This window comes from Psittacula echo (genome assembly GCF_963264785.1).
Source record: "Psittacula echo genome assembly, chromosome: 3".
NCBI lineage: Eukaryota > Metazoa > Chordata > Aves > Psittaciformes > Psittacidae > Psittacula > Psittacula echo.
Window position 1 is genome coordinate 18179105 of NC_137736.1, and position 14389 is coordinate 18193493.

The 14389-nt window shown below is 49.1% G+C and overlaps 1 protein-coding gene across 1 annotated transcript in view; it reads right to left on the reverse strand.

The window, feature by feature from the left end:
• The window catches only part of IGSF3 (immunoglobulin superfamily member 3), a gene marked incomplete at its 5' end in the record, with an annotated part of 102582 nt that overhangs the window by 11553 nt on the left and 76640 nt on the right, over positions 1–14389 (reverse strand). The gene's annotated exons all lie outside the window — the stretch shown is intronic.

Sequence of the window (14389 nt, forward strand, 5' to 3'; positions counted from 1 at the left end):
GATGTGAACAGGCATGGCTACGTGGCACTTTCTGCTGCACTGTCAAGAGACTGATGTTCTCTTAACAGCCTCCTGAACATCTGCTTAGTGAGGGAAACAGGTGCATGTATCTAGGTGAAGTTATCATGCACATCATCTGCAAACCATAATCCTGTTGCCACGACGTCCCCTGGCTCCCTGGGGTGTGCCAGTAAAGATGATATCATACCTTGATGTACTATAATTGGCCCTACGTACGCTATTAAGGGCTTTCAATTTACACTGGCAACAAGTCATGATAACAATCCTCATATTTCTTCTCTTTTTTTAAGCTACCCTGGTCTAGCAGCCCCTGTGAAGCAGCGCAGGCTCTGTGAAGAACAAGTACAGGCACTGAACTCTTCAGCGGTGCCCGGGCAGGGGCCCTGCAGGCAGCACAGGACAGAAGACATCAGAAGACACACACGGTCTCAGGATACCTGTGGCAGTCCCTGGTCTTCAAAGCTTGCACCTCTGGGCTGGGGGCCAGGTCAGACACCACCTTACAACCACAGCAGGCTACTACATGGCTAGGTGCTCTCCAAGCTGGTATATACGGTAGCAGTTTTCCATACACCATCAAGCAGGCAATCAGTCTCCTCAAGTTGGACATGTGGTAAGCACAGTTGTACAAATAATCGGGGGAAGGGAAAGCAGTCATGAGAGGCAGTGATGTGATTCACAGCTTTTCTGCTGACTCGCTGCAATGGTGAAGCCACCTGGCTCCCTGCCCTCTGTTTCCTAATTATCAAGCAGGGGTTACAACACTTACCTTTATCAAAGCACTTTGCAATCTGTACCTTAAAGTTCTGCGATGAAAACGTGCTGTATTTCAGACTTCTTACATCATCTTCCCTTGTAGACAGCAAGAAAATACAACAGTGGGAATTTACTTCCCACCTGGGAGCCACTGTTACCAAGTCCTGGGAATGACAATGTCTAATTGCAGCTGAAGATGCCTTCCTCCCAAACAGCCCCATAGAAAACCCTGCAGCCCATAGAGCCCCTGGGGAGCCCTCTCACCACAGCGGGGAGGCACTGTCCCACTTTGCAGGCTGATGCTCTCTGGGGAAAGCTCCTCCAGAAGATTCTCTTGCCTGGAGAGAACTGATGAAGTGTTGCAAAAAGTTTTCCTGGGAAATGTCCTACTTTTAAAAGCCTCCACTGGGATTTTCACTGAGGTGTGTATATGTGGGGGGTGTGAGCAGAAACAAGGCCAACCCAACCTGAACCCAGCCCCAGTTTAACACCAGACATGGGGTTTATCAGGCTGGTCAGGAGTGACTCATTTCCAGGAGCACAGACCCAAGGTGACTTCCTGCAAGGAACTTCTATCTCTCCAGTATCCTGAAGGACACTGACTGGGCTTTTGGCGCAAACTCACCTGACTCCTCAGCCTGCAGTCACAACCCAGACATGTCTCATCATTTTCCTTGCTAGGGCCTGAAAAGCACTTAGTGCCCAAATTCCTCTTGGGTGATGTTCACCTGGTATTTGAGAGACCTGTGTGTAGGTCACTGCCCTGCAACAGACTTAGACATGCCCTAACACTCTGCCAGCCCTTCTCCCTTCCACAAAGCAGGGCTGAAGAGCCTCCTCCACCTCCACAAGTTGCAAGGACACCCATGTTAATGACCGTAGAGAAATGGGGCAATGGGAATCAAGCAAGTACACACTAGCCTTCTGACTCAGTGTGACAAGGGGTGGGTGATTCAGGTTACTAGGTTAGCTGAAAGCAAACCATGTTCAAAAGGGAAAGATGTATGAGCCCTTTCAGAAAAGAATGGCATTCATAGAAGGGAGGATGAGATGCTCCTAGGAGGACTTTGCTTATCTGGCATAGAAATCACTGCAAAGTAAAGACAGAGACTTCCAAGCGCTGGGCGGTCTCCCCCGAGATGGCAGGAACATGGCAGCGCAGCTCCCGACTCCTGCTATTCTCTTTTTAACAGAATGCAATTCCTTCTGAAACTGGATTAGCAAAGCTGCAAACTGCATTAGCCAACATGGGAGGCTGCTGGTGTAACAGGAGCAGGGAAAAGGGAAATAGCATTAGACTTTGCCTGCCATTATTACTGCCATTATTAACTTGTCACTTTACTGTAGTGTTCCTATAACAATGAATTATTGCCTGCAAACAGGCTGACATGATTGAATTACTGAGAGAGCAGCTCCATGGGAAGCAGAGAGTGTTAACCCTTTCCTCAGGAAGGCTCAGCTGCTGCCCCCTCCCAAGCAGGCAGAGAGCCTTTGAACACTAATTTACCATCTTGACCTTCAGGAGTGCTGGTTTCAGAACAACGCCAAGTTTCTACAGCCCCCAAACTGCTCATGTCTAGGTTGCAAATATGCTGCTCTAGGTTGGATATGCAAAAAAAAAAAAAAAAGAAAATATATGTCTGTCTGCAGCAGCACCAGAGATCCACACCTGGAGCTCTCCCACCTCTTGCAGGTCTTCCTGAAATCACTCTAGCCTACTAATTTTGTACAGCTAAATCCTCACTTCTCCATGCTCCTCCTTTCTGATACAGAGGGCTGTGCCAGGGCAGAGACCCTGTGCAGAGTGGGAAGGAGCTGGCACGCCTTCACCCGCCCTTACCATGCCCCTTGGCATCACCCTGGGAGCCACTGAAATGCTACTCCTCTTCCCTGGGATCTGAGAAGCTTTAGCCTGCCTGCAAGTACCGCTCATGCTTTGCTAAATACCAGCTACATGACACTTCTGCCCACATTTACTGTTCTTTGTATGATGCTGCAAAGTGTTTCTTGCAGCATGGACTGGTGGGTGCTCCCAGCCCCAGGAGCAAGCCTAGGAGCTGGTGTGACTCACCTCCTCTCAGAGACAGAAAGAGGCCAGGAATAAACCAAGTGACCTGCATTTCAGCAAGTTGCTGCAAGGTCCACAGCCCATCAGACACAGGTGTGCCCCATCCTCACAGCCTGCTGCTGCAGCAAGATGCGCTCAGCACTTAAATACCCGTGCACATCCATGGTGACCACCACCTATACCAAAAGCCCAGCCCTGAATTCAGCCCCAAGCACTGGCTCGTGCCCTGAAGCTCACTGTGTTACTGTAGCTTGGGGAAGTGCAGCATGATGTACTCAAAATGCTGTCACAGGGTGCTGTGGCAAAACAGAACAGGCATCGCCCCTCAAACCCTGAGGTGGACCTGCCTTCTCTGCTGTACCCTTCCTGGCTCCAGCCCTATAGAAGGTGAGCACCACATCATCCAAACCTACTGACAAACAGCCTGGTGCCCCCCCACTCCCAAAAGCAGCACAGTCAAGACAGCTGACCTACCAAACACATAGGTAGCAGGTCAAGTCCATCGCTGCATGCCTCATGCTGTGGTGTGAAGACTGCATGCAGGCAGTGACAAGGACATCTGCTCAGCCATGGGATTACCAGCCACGCCATGCCGGAGTCTCTGGAGCAGCTAATAAACTACAGGTAACCAAGTGTGGCCTCGGGGAGGCATGCATATGTGACCCAGAAAGTCTATTCTAAGCCCAGAAGCCATACATTCTTGAGCATATATGGAAAAGGCCAAGTGTGTAGCTTCAGGGATGAAGAAAGCTGGAAAGTCCACAGCCTCCGAGGTCTGGTCATGGATAAGCCAGAGATCTCCATCTGTGATGTGCTGCTAGCCTGGGAAAAGCAAGGACTTCCCCAAGAAAGAGAAACCATGTCTCTCTAAAGAACAGAAAGAAACAAATCTACCCCAAAGCAGAATGCCCTACAAAACTAAAACCAGAAACCTTCCTGCCAATAAAATGAACGAAAAAGTTCTGCAGGAGAGGAGGGGAGGGAGGAATAAAAGATTTCTAGCATGAGTTGTGCCTGCTGTCAGAAAACAATATACAGCTCACTGATCACTTGTAAATTAAAATATGGAGATAGGATCACTGGAAGATAAATTCAGTACCAAGCCAGAGCCAATGAGGATGAAGAAAGAAAACAAAGTAACATACTGAGATATTTAATCAAGTCCTCATCAGAAAGATTTCAAACAAAGGAACGTTCCATCAATTAGGGAGAAAAAAAAAGTAATTAAATGTACCTGAAGAGCAAGTTCTCACACACACCGCAGCACCACACACAAACTCCCATGCTGTTCCGGAGGCTGGCTCAACCTCCTAGCAGGCTGCCAGAAACATATTTGAGAAGTTTGCGTAGGTGCACACTAAGAGTACAACTGCGCTCTGTAGCGCATGGCTGACTTCTGCATGTATTGTATTTCATTTGAGAGTTTCCTGCAGCTACTGCTGAAAAGCTGGCTGCAAGGCAGAGAGAGATGAGATGCTGAGTGTGACAGCAAATGCCATTTTCTTGCCATCCAGAGAGCAAGCTCTCCAGACAGCCCCCAGGCAGGATCATGAGGTGTTTTGGACACTGCCCACACCAGCCCTGATAAGCCCAGGTCGTCAGTGCTGCCCTCTGTGCAAAGATGAAGTCCCCTGAAAAGGACACAACTGCATCCATCCAAAGCACTCTACTCACCTTTAATTATCCTCTTCCACCACCTTAATTTTCTGCAGGCTTAGTAAACTGAGCTGGTACACAGTGGCATCAACACTGGCACAAGGACCATGCAGCCAGCAGCATGTGTCAGGGATGAGGATCAATTTCTTCTGTGAAACCAAGCACTAGATCAGCTCTACCTGCACTCAAAATACTCATGATGCTACTGCCTTTGTAATCAGCGCATTCAACTTCTGTGTGGAAGACCAACCAAGTGAAATGAGCCATCTGTTGTTGCTTAAGAAATTTGTCTTGACCTTCTTATGGACCAAGAAAGTATTACAGCAGGATGGGCTACAGATTTGTCACTCTGCACTCCCTGCTTCTCTGTTACATGGGACAGGGAAAATATTTTCTGTAACAGCATCCCAAATTCCTTTTTAAGCAAGTAAGATGGCCCTGGGAGCCAACTTCCATTATACATGTTTAAATAAAAAGACCCTGAATCATAGGTTCAGCATGTCTGGAGCCTGCCATTTTGCTCTAAGGAAGAAGATCTCAGGTTCAGTGAACCCAGGAATTTAGTTTTTCACCAATGTCAATACAGGTAGAAACCCCACAATACTCAGCCCTTTATGAATCCTATGTTCTGGAAAAGCATTCAGATAAAAATTGTCCTTGTTTATTCTTCTGACACAGCGTTATTAATCTCACAAGATAAAATCACCATGAGAAGAAATGGCTGGATTTGTTTTACTGAAATTGCTCCCTTTATGTTGGCATTGTTGCACTACCTGGCTATGCAGGTCACTGCTGCATTGTTGAAAAGCAAAGCCATTGTGTCCCATTCCCAGACCATCAGTCAAGCCAATGCTCACAAAGGCAAGAGGCAGGGGACTTAAGAGTAATTTGGACTGGGCCATCTCTCTGCCTGCTTTTCAGCATTGCTCTCAAAACAGGACATAGCCTGGCTGTGCGAAGGACTTACACAGAATAGTTTCTCATCCCAGGAAAAGCCATATGGAAGCATAAGGTTCCAGGCATAAGGACAGACAGCTGAAGCTGCTGCTCGGGCATTTTGGGAAGGATACCTGTCTGGGTACCACTCTGACTGGAGGGCTGAGGATGCAGCAAGAGAAAAAACATGTTGCTGCAGCACTGAGCCTGCTGACTCCGAGGCCTCTCACCCTGCAGAGACCAGCATGACAGCCGAGGGGCTGGGGCTCCATACACAGGCTGGGGAAGGAGAACGGTGGTCAATGCCTGGCTGGAAACCCACTCATCACTAGTGCTTCCTCTCCCCCAAGGGATGTCCCTGCTGACTCTGCTTTTGAAGTCTTCAAGGACATCAGGGATGCACAAAGCTTTAGAGCTGGACAATGTCTAAGTACTGTTCACTGCAGAGTATTTTAGTCCAAGGAGAGCAAACAGCAAATCAATGAGAAGCGAAAGTGTGTGTTGAAAAGATGTTCAAGACGACATCAAAGAAGCTGCATGTGCACAGACTGCGAACAGGCTGACACCATGGTTCTGTGTATGCCTGCTGCAAATGGGAGTTGAAAACCACTCAGGAGATATTAAGGAGGAGAAGCAGAGCGTGCTCTGAAACTGAAGTGAAAAAATGGCTCCTAAAAAAGCAAGCGTGAAGAGAGTTAATTTGAACAGAGCAGCATATCCTGAATACAGCCCAGGTGTCCTGGCACTGTCAGTCTTGTCAGGGGGCTGAAAAGCAAGACTGCCTGCAGTACAGAACCATAAAATAGCTAGGGTTAGAAAGGACCTTAAGATCATCCAGTTCCAACTCCCCTGCCATGGGCAGGGGCACCATACACTAGACCATGTCGCCCAAGACTGTCCAAGCTGGCCTTCAACACTACTAGGGATGGAGCATTCACAACTTCCTTGGGCAACCTGTGTCAGTGCCTCATGACCCTCACAGACAACTTCTTCCTTATATCTAACCTCAACTTTCCCTGTTTAAGTTTTAACCCATTACCCCTTGTCCTACCACTACAGTCCCTAATGAAGAGTCCCTCCCCAGCATCCTTGTAGGCCCCTGTCAGATACTGGAAGGCTGCTATGAGGTCTCCACGCAGCCTTCTCTTCTCCAGGCTGAACAGCCCCAACTTTCTCAGCCTCTCTTCATACGGGAGGTGCTCCAGTCCCCTGATCATCCTCGTGGCCCTCCTCTGGACTTGTTCCAACAGTTCCATGTCCTTTTGATGTTGAGGACACCAGAACTGCACACAATACTCCAAGTGAGGTCTCATGAGAGCAGAGTAGAGGGGCAGGATCATCTCCTTCGACCTGCTGGTCACGCTCCTCTTGATGCAGCCCAGGATACGGTTGGCTTTCTGGGCTGCGAGCGCACACTGCTGGCTCATGTTCATTTTCTCATTGACCAACACCCCCAAGTCCTTCTCTGCAGGGCTGCTCTGATTCTCTTCTCTGCCCAACCTGTAGCTGTGCCTGGGATTGCTCTGACCCAGGTGTAGGACCTTGCACTTGGCATGGTTAAACTTCATAAGGTTGGCATCAGCCCACCTCACAAGTGTGTCAAGGCCCCTCTGGATGGCATCCCTTCCCTTCGGCGTATCAACCGAACCGCACAGCTTGGTGTCATCGGCAAACTTGCTGAGGGCGCACTCAATCCCACTGTCCATGTCACTGACCAAGATGTTGAACAAGACCGGTTCCAACACCGATCCCTGAGGGACACCACTCGTTACCGGTCTCCAGCCGGACATTGAGCCATTGACCACAACTCTTTGCGTGCGGCCATCCAGCCAGTTCTTTATCCACCGAGTGGTCCACCCATCAGATTGATGTCTCTCCAATTTAGAGACAAGGATGTCATGTGGGACAGTGTCGAAGGCTTTGCACAAGTCCAGGTAGATGACGTCAACTGCTCTGCCCCTGTCCATCAGTTTCGTAGCCCCATCATAGAAGGCCACCAAATTGGTCAGGCAGGATTTCCCCTTAGTGAAGCCATGCTGGCTGTCACCAACCGCCTCCTTGTTTTTCATGTGCCTTAGCATGCCTTCCAGGAGAATCTGCTCCAAGATTTTGCCAGGCACAGAGGTGAGACTGACTGGTCTGTAATTCCCCGGGTCATCCATTTTCCCCTTCTTGAAAACGGGGGTTATATTTCCCTTTTTCCAGTCGTTGGGAACTTCACCTGACTGCCATGATTTTTCAAATATGATGGCCAGTGGCTTAGCAACTTCATTCGCCAGCTCCTTCAGGACCCGCGGATGGATTTCGTCAGGTCCCATGGACTTGTGCACGTTCAGGTTCTTAAGATGGTCTTGAACCTGATCCTCTCCTACAGTGGGCCCAAGGTCCTCATTCTCACAGTCCCTGTGTCTGCCTTCTGGGTGATGTGGTCAGAGCCTTTGCCAGTGAAGACCAAGACAAAGAAGTCATTAAGAACCTCAGCCTTCTCCAAATCCAGGGTAGCCAGTTCTCCCAATATCTTCTGGAGGGGGCCTACGTTGTCCCTACTCTGCCTTTTATTTGCTACATACCTATAGAATCCCTTCCTGCTATCCTTCACATCCCTAGCCAAGTTCAATTCTAACTGAGCCTTAGCTTTCCTAACCTGGTCCCTAGCTTCCCAGACAACATCCCTGTATTCTTCCCAGGCCACCTGTCCTTGCTTCCATCTTCTATAAGCCTCTTTTCTCCCTCTAAGTTTCCTCAGCAACTCCTTATCCAAGGTCACCTGGCCCTCCTCCTGCACTTCCTTCTAGTTGGGATGCAACACTCCTGAGCTCGGAGCACGTGATCCTTGAATATCAACCAACAGTCTTGGGCCCCCCTGCCCTCTAGGGCTGTATCCCATGGAACCTTACTGAGCAGATTCCTGAAGAGGCCAAAGTCTGCTCTCTTGAAGTCCAGGGCAGTGAGCTTGCTGCACGCTCTTCTCATTGTCCTTAGGATCTCGAATTCGACCATCTCGTGATCTCTGCATCCAAGGCTGCCCTGGAGCATCACACTTCCAACCAGCCCTTCCCTGTTGGTGAGCACGAGGTCAAGCATAGCACCTCTCCTTGTCGGCTCCTCTATTACTTGCAGGAGGAACTTGTCTTCCACACAATTGAGGAACCTCCTGGATTGCTTGTGCCGGGCCGTACCGTCACTCCAACAGATGTCAGGGTGGTTGAAGACCCCCATGAGGACAAGCGCCTGCAAGCATGAGGTGGGTGCTTTGGCTCTAGTGACACTAATGTAAGCTCACACCAACGTATGACCTGCACTGGTCCAGGTTTCCTGGCTGAATGATATGGTAGAACAGCTCTCCAATTCCACAGCTTGCTTGACAAAGCCAGCCAGGAAACACCTCGCAGGAGAAACCCCACCTCAAACCTGTATTCACAAACCAGTGCCCAAAGACTAGAGGGTATGTTATGCACTACAGAAGCAGCAAGAGAAGGCTCTCAGGTATGCGTGACAGTGACAGTATATGGAAAAGATGAGGGACAAGGATGGAGTGTGATGGTTAAGTGTGGAGAAAAGGCACCCCAGAGTGCCAGCATGGGATAAATAACTATGGCAAAGAGGCAGCGGCAAGTCTAAGTGGGGAAGCTGTCCCAGAGACCTGGCAAGTGTGGGGATAGAGTTTCCCAAGAAAACGTGCAGGGTAGGAGACTACCAGGGGTATGAGGCAGAAGCAGCAAACTCACCCATGCTACCTCAAAAAGAGCTCCAGCTAGGTCTCTAATGCAGGTTTATGCAAGGGAACAACCCTGGGTCACATAACACTGAACCCCTTCATTTTGTCTTTACAGTGTGCTGGAAGCCAAGAGGAAAGAGCAGCAGCTCTGAATCAGAACAGCAGGTCTGGCCCCGCTAGTGCTGAAGGGAAAGGCACAAGTCCGTGAGCACCCAGGGGAGAGGAAACTGCTCTGCGTCGCAGTGGCAGCTGCTGATGAACAGCCTCCTGTCTCCCCTGAGCACTTTTTGACCTCCTTCATCACTCAAGCAAGAGTAAAACTATCTGCCAGATGGAGCAGGTGCTGTAAAACAGGGAAGCAGTGCTATCCTACAGAGAAAAAACACTCTGGGATCAAGAAAGCAGCAAACTTAAGTTTCCAGACTTCTGTATCCAGCTCATTAGCTTTCCTTGTTCAACTTTATTGCCGGATGCTGCCAGAGGCAAATGGTGTCAGGTTTTAGAGTGGGCATTTTGTGGCCCTTGAAAACACTTGTTTGAGCCTCCATTTAAGAGTGTGCTCAGTACCCCAGTGGCCACTCATCATAGAAAAGGCATTTTTCACATCCATCCACAAGAGGATACCTCACATGCAGACATTACCAAGAAATGAGACAGAAGAAAGGCATTAACAGCAGTATCTTTCATTCGTTAGGGAAAGCCTCTCCTTATACTCCACAAGTGTCTTGGCAATTGTTTGTCCGCTTTCCTCCCCCAGCATTAAGTGTGCCATACAGCAGCCTGTTTTTCCAATTCTTCTCTGCCTCATCCCCACCCTGTGCAGTCACAACCATCACCTGCTTGGCCACTCACTGAGTCTTCAGAGAAGACAAGCAGGATACTGAGCAGCTTCTCTGCAGCTGCCACAGATGGGATCTCAGACAAAAAACTAAGGGTCCTCTGCCCTCCACTCCTTAGATTTCACTGGCCACCACCAGCCCAGTGCGGCCAAACTGCTGTCAGTGGTGGTTTCTCATGGATAGCAGAAGGGCAGCAGAGTGCTGTGTTCCCACCCAAGTGAAGGGTTTCAGGAGAAGCACAGCTCTGGCTCACCTCACTCTCAAAATAAGGTTCAGGCACAAGTGTCTCCCAGCTTCTCTCTCCAAGACAATGGTTTCAACCTGACAGCTCCTAATAAACCAAACTTTAAGAAGCACCTCCTGAAGAGCCCCTGGAAGCTAGTTAATGCTCTAATGAAGAGCCTGACTGCCTTGTTTGCTTGTCGGCTCACAGGTCAATCAATCTGCTATAGCCCAGCTTGCAAAAAATCAGTGAGGAGTCCAGCACCTTCGTGTATGCATGGTTATCATCCCCCACCACCCCTCCCCATTCCTCCTCCACATTCATTACTGTCAAAAACCCATCAGCAAGATGGCAGATTTATAGAGACAATTGCAGCTTCTCTCAGTGCTCCTGCTTAAGGATTAGTCCTGAAGGAACTGGCTGAGGGACAATGCAAGGACGGAGGAGTAGGAAGAGCACAGAATAATGGGGAGGTGGGTGCCTTGCAGGTTGGGTTGAAGAGGTCTGTGCCCGAATAGAAAAGGGCTGAGGGGGTTGCCACAACCACCTGCTTGTGTGAAAGCCCTGCTTTTCTTTATCCTGCTATTGCCAGAGACTCCCTAGTGCTCAGACCCCAGGCGCTCTCAAAGCTCTGCCAGATCACTCCCTCACTTGTGCTGCAGGGGAAAGGTAGTGCAGTAAAATGTGGACAAGGGCAATAGCAATTCAATATACCAGCACAAATCTGCTCCTTGCCAGAAGAATCCTACCCAGACATCCTAGCCTGTCCAGACTGCAGCACAGTCCCCATCATGTCTTCCGCCCTTGCCTGAGTCCTGCAGACCACACAGATGCACATCACCCCCAGACAGCACATCCTGTCTCAGCTGCTCCATCCCTGAAAGGAAGCACAATCCAAGGAAGAGCCAGAACAGAGCCTGCCACAGGTGATCTAGCCTGTCTGGTCCACAGCCCTGCCTGACAGACCCTGCACCAGCCTGGATTTCTGCCCCAGCCTACAGAAGTTAAAACCCAGCACTCACCCTACAGCAGTGAGGTCCCTCTCCCTGCAAGGCACACATGAGGTATCTGGGACTGGGTGGCCCTACCTGTGCACGAACCTCCCTCTACTTTGCAACCCAAGCTGTGCAGGCTTACATGACATCAAGGAGCAAGCCATGAAAGGGAGCTTCGGATGCTTCTACTGCTGCTGGTGAGCTTTCGCTCAAGAGCAAGTGATGAACAACGTGCCCTCATGATACTCAAATTCTCTATAAGCTCTCACACATAGAGCCAGCACCTTTTATACGTCCTCACACTGCTAGTCCTTGTAACAGCTTCATGCCAGGAATGTCACATTCAAAGGCCAAATCTGGCTCCCAATGCCTTGCAGGACACTTGTGCCATCCCATCTACAGACCTTGTATTCAGAACTGGGTTAATGCCGCTGTTGGCTGCCTTATTCACTCCTTCCTTCAGGAGTTATGCTTTTCATGTTTCAAATACTGCTCATTTCTTACTGGGAATAGGACAGGACTGGAGTGTTTCAAGCTTCTGCTGTTTCCTCAACATTATCTGTTGGCCATGAGAAAGCCGTAGGTGCAGCCACATTAATACATGCAATTAAAGACCAGCGCTGCCACCTCTGCAGTTACCACTCAGAAAGGATGACATCTACAAATACTACCCACTGCAAGAGTGCCAAGGAGAGAGGGCCTGAGCATTGAAACAGCAAACCGATACACCAGGAGAAGCTTCAGCACCCTGTCCTTTGAGGATGTGGGATTTCACAGAGCAAAGAGATTAATGAAGCAATCAGGCAGCCACTATTTTACCTTTCTCACCTGAACACACTTTACAGGCTGACATATATCGATTGCCACATCTGCACCTGGAACCTGTCAAATAGAAAGGTCACTCTGACAAAGAGGGAGCAGGGGTTGAAAAGGAAACTAAAATCCCAACATTAACTTACAACCTGGAAACACACACTGGCTCAATTTACCAAAACACCTTCATACAAAACTTCTTTACAGTGTGCATTAGTGGACTGGTAACAGAGATAGCTCACCCCAAACTCACTGGCATATGGGACAAGGCAGGAATCCATAGGTAGTGGCAAGGGAAAGAAGAAAGCCAGGACTAAGATACCTGATAGCAAACTGAAGTTATCTCAGATTAAGGTGACTAGAGAGACACAGAATTGGAGTGGCAGCACTCTCAAGTATTCAGTAGTTCAGGGGTCTTGAATTTTTGCAGAGGACCCTTTTTGCAGAAGCCCTGGATATTAATCTAAAACCCAGCACCTGCTTCATCAGCACAGGTCTCACTGGGGGGGCTCTAGGACATTCATTCAGAGGTGTCCAAGGTGCCTTCCACATTATCCTGGATCCTCTCTGGAGGTTATTCAGCCAAAGATCCAGCAAAGAAACGACATGACCCTCTGCAGCCTGCAAAACCAGAGAGAACTACAGCAGTTGCTCGTATGATTGCTGGCATTGCATTCATGGAGAACATCAACCTCAGCTCTCAGAGGCTGTCTGAGACATGGAAACAGAACAGTGGGAGTGCAACCATGCTGCCGGAGACACTCTTAGGTGTCCTCAACTTGTCTTCCATCCCTCCTTGTGAAACATAAAACCACAAACATTATGCAAGGCTCACTGGACTAACAGCTAAGATTTGTGTAGCAGTAGTTTGTTGAACAGCAGGGAGATAGGGAAAGGTAAAAAACCATGGAGACCTAGATAATTTGTTCAGTTGAAGCATCACTTGATGGTTACTACTTTGGTAGAGACAAATTGGCTGAAATACTATGGTTTATATGTCCTTTAAATGTCCCCCTCACCACCATGAGCTGTGACACAGAGGCTCTCTTCTGGAAGCTGTTAACAAGCATTTCTCCTTCTCTGTCTGTCTCAGACACATATGCATGCACAGAGAGGTGCAATGAAAAAGCGGATTACTCCAGGGACCATAGCCAGTCAGTGCTATTTCCTAGGGGAATAAGCTGAAATAATGAGTATCACCAACCTGACCTTGCGAGCAATAAAACTTGTATTACAAGGCAGGATAATCAAGATATAAGGAGGACATTAACCTGGAGATGAGAGCAAGGAAGGAGAGAGGGAAAAAAGATGATGGAGAGCTCATGAGGTGCCTGGAGCTCACAGCATCTCCTGACTTTTTGAAAGACGTGCTCAGGACTGGGGAAGGTGAAGAGTATGAAAAGGGCCACTGAGGGGGAAAACACAAAGCTCAAGCCAGAATACAGACCCTAGGAAGGAGTCCCTCTGCACAGGAACATAAAAGGAGGACTACCATGCTTCAAGGACCTGAGCCAAATCTTGAAGGTGTTAAAAGTCTCACTCCAAACATCAACTCCAGCTGTAAGGCCAAGACAGCAGTAAACTGTTCAGCTCAGTGATGGCCTACAGATCCCCTGATCTTTGCACCTTTCATGGACAGTAGAAGGCACAACCATAATATCAGTGACAATGCCTACAGAAGGCATCTAACTCTCTCCACTGGCTGTATAGAGAGCATAAGCACCTAGCAGGTTACCTGACTCTCCCTGCCAAGCCAGGTGTTTCTTACCTAGCCATTGTTAACTCTGTGTGGGCACCCATAGCCTTGGTGACTTCCAGCTGGGAAGAGCTCAGTTTCTGGTGGAGATGAAAGTCAGGCTCTTTGATCACTAGCTGCTTTTGAAAATGCCTCCAGCAAAGTGAGAGATGCAGCAAGTTCCTAGACAAGAGCTGCAGCACCTCACCTATGGTGCATGCACACATGCAGGCTTTGGTGGGAGCATGCCTCTCTTCTTTCAGCCTGTTTGCCCCATCCATTGCCCTCTTCCCCAGGTTAGTCAGCTCTGATGAATGGAGGTGGCAACCTGAAAGCCACCTCCATTTCACAAGAACAGCCCAAGGACTGAACTGAGCTTCAGTCATAGAATCACAGAACCACAGAATGGTTTGGGCTGGAAAGGACATTACGATCATCTAGTTCCAACTCCCCTGGCCATGGGCTTGGACGCCTCGCACTAGACCATGTCGCCTAAGGCTCTGTCCAACCTGGGCATGAACACTGCTTCCCAGAAGGAAACCCCATGAACAGTACACAAGGAGCAAAGAGAGGACCCAATTCCCCAGAGGTGGACAAGGGAGCTTCAACATATCCACAGCTGAAGAGCT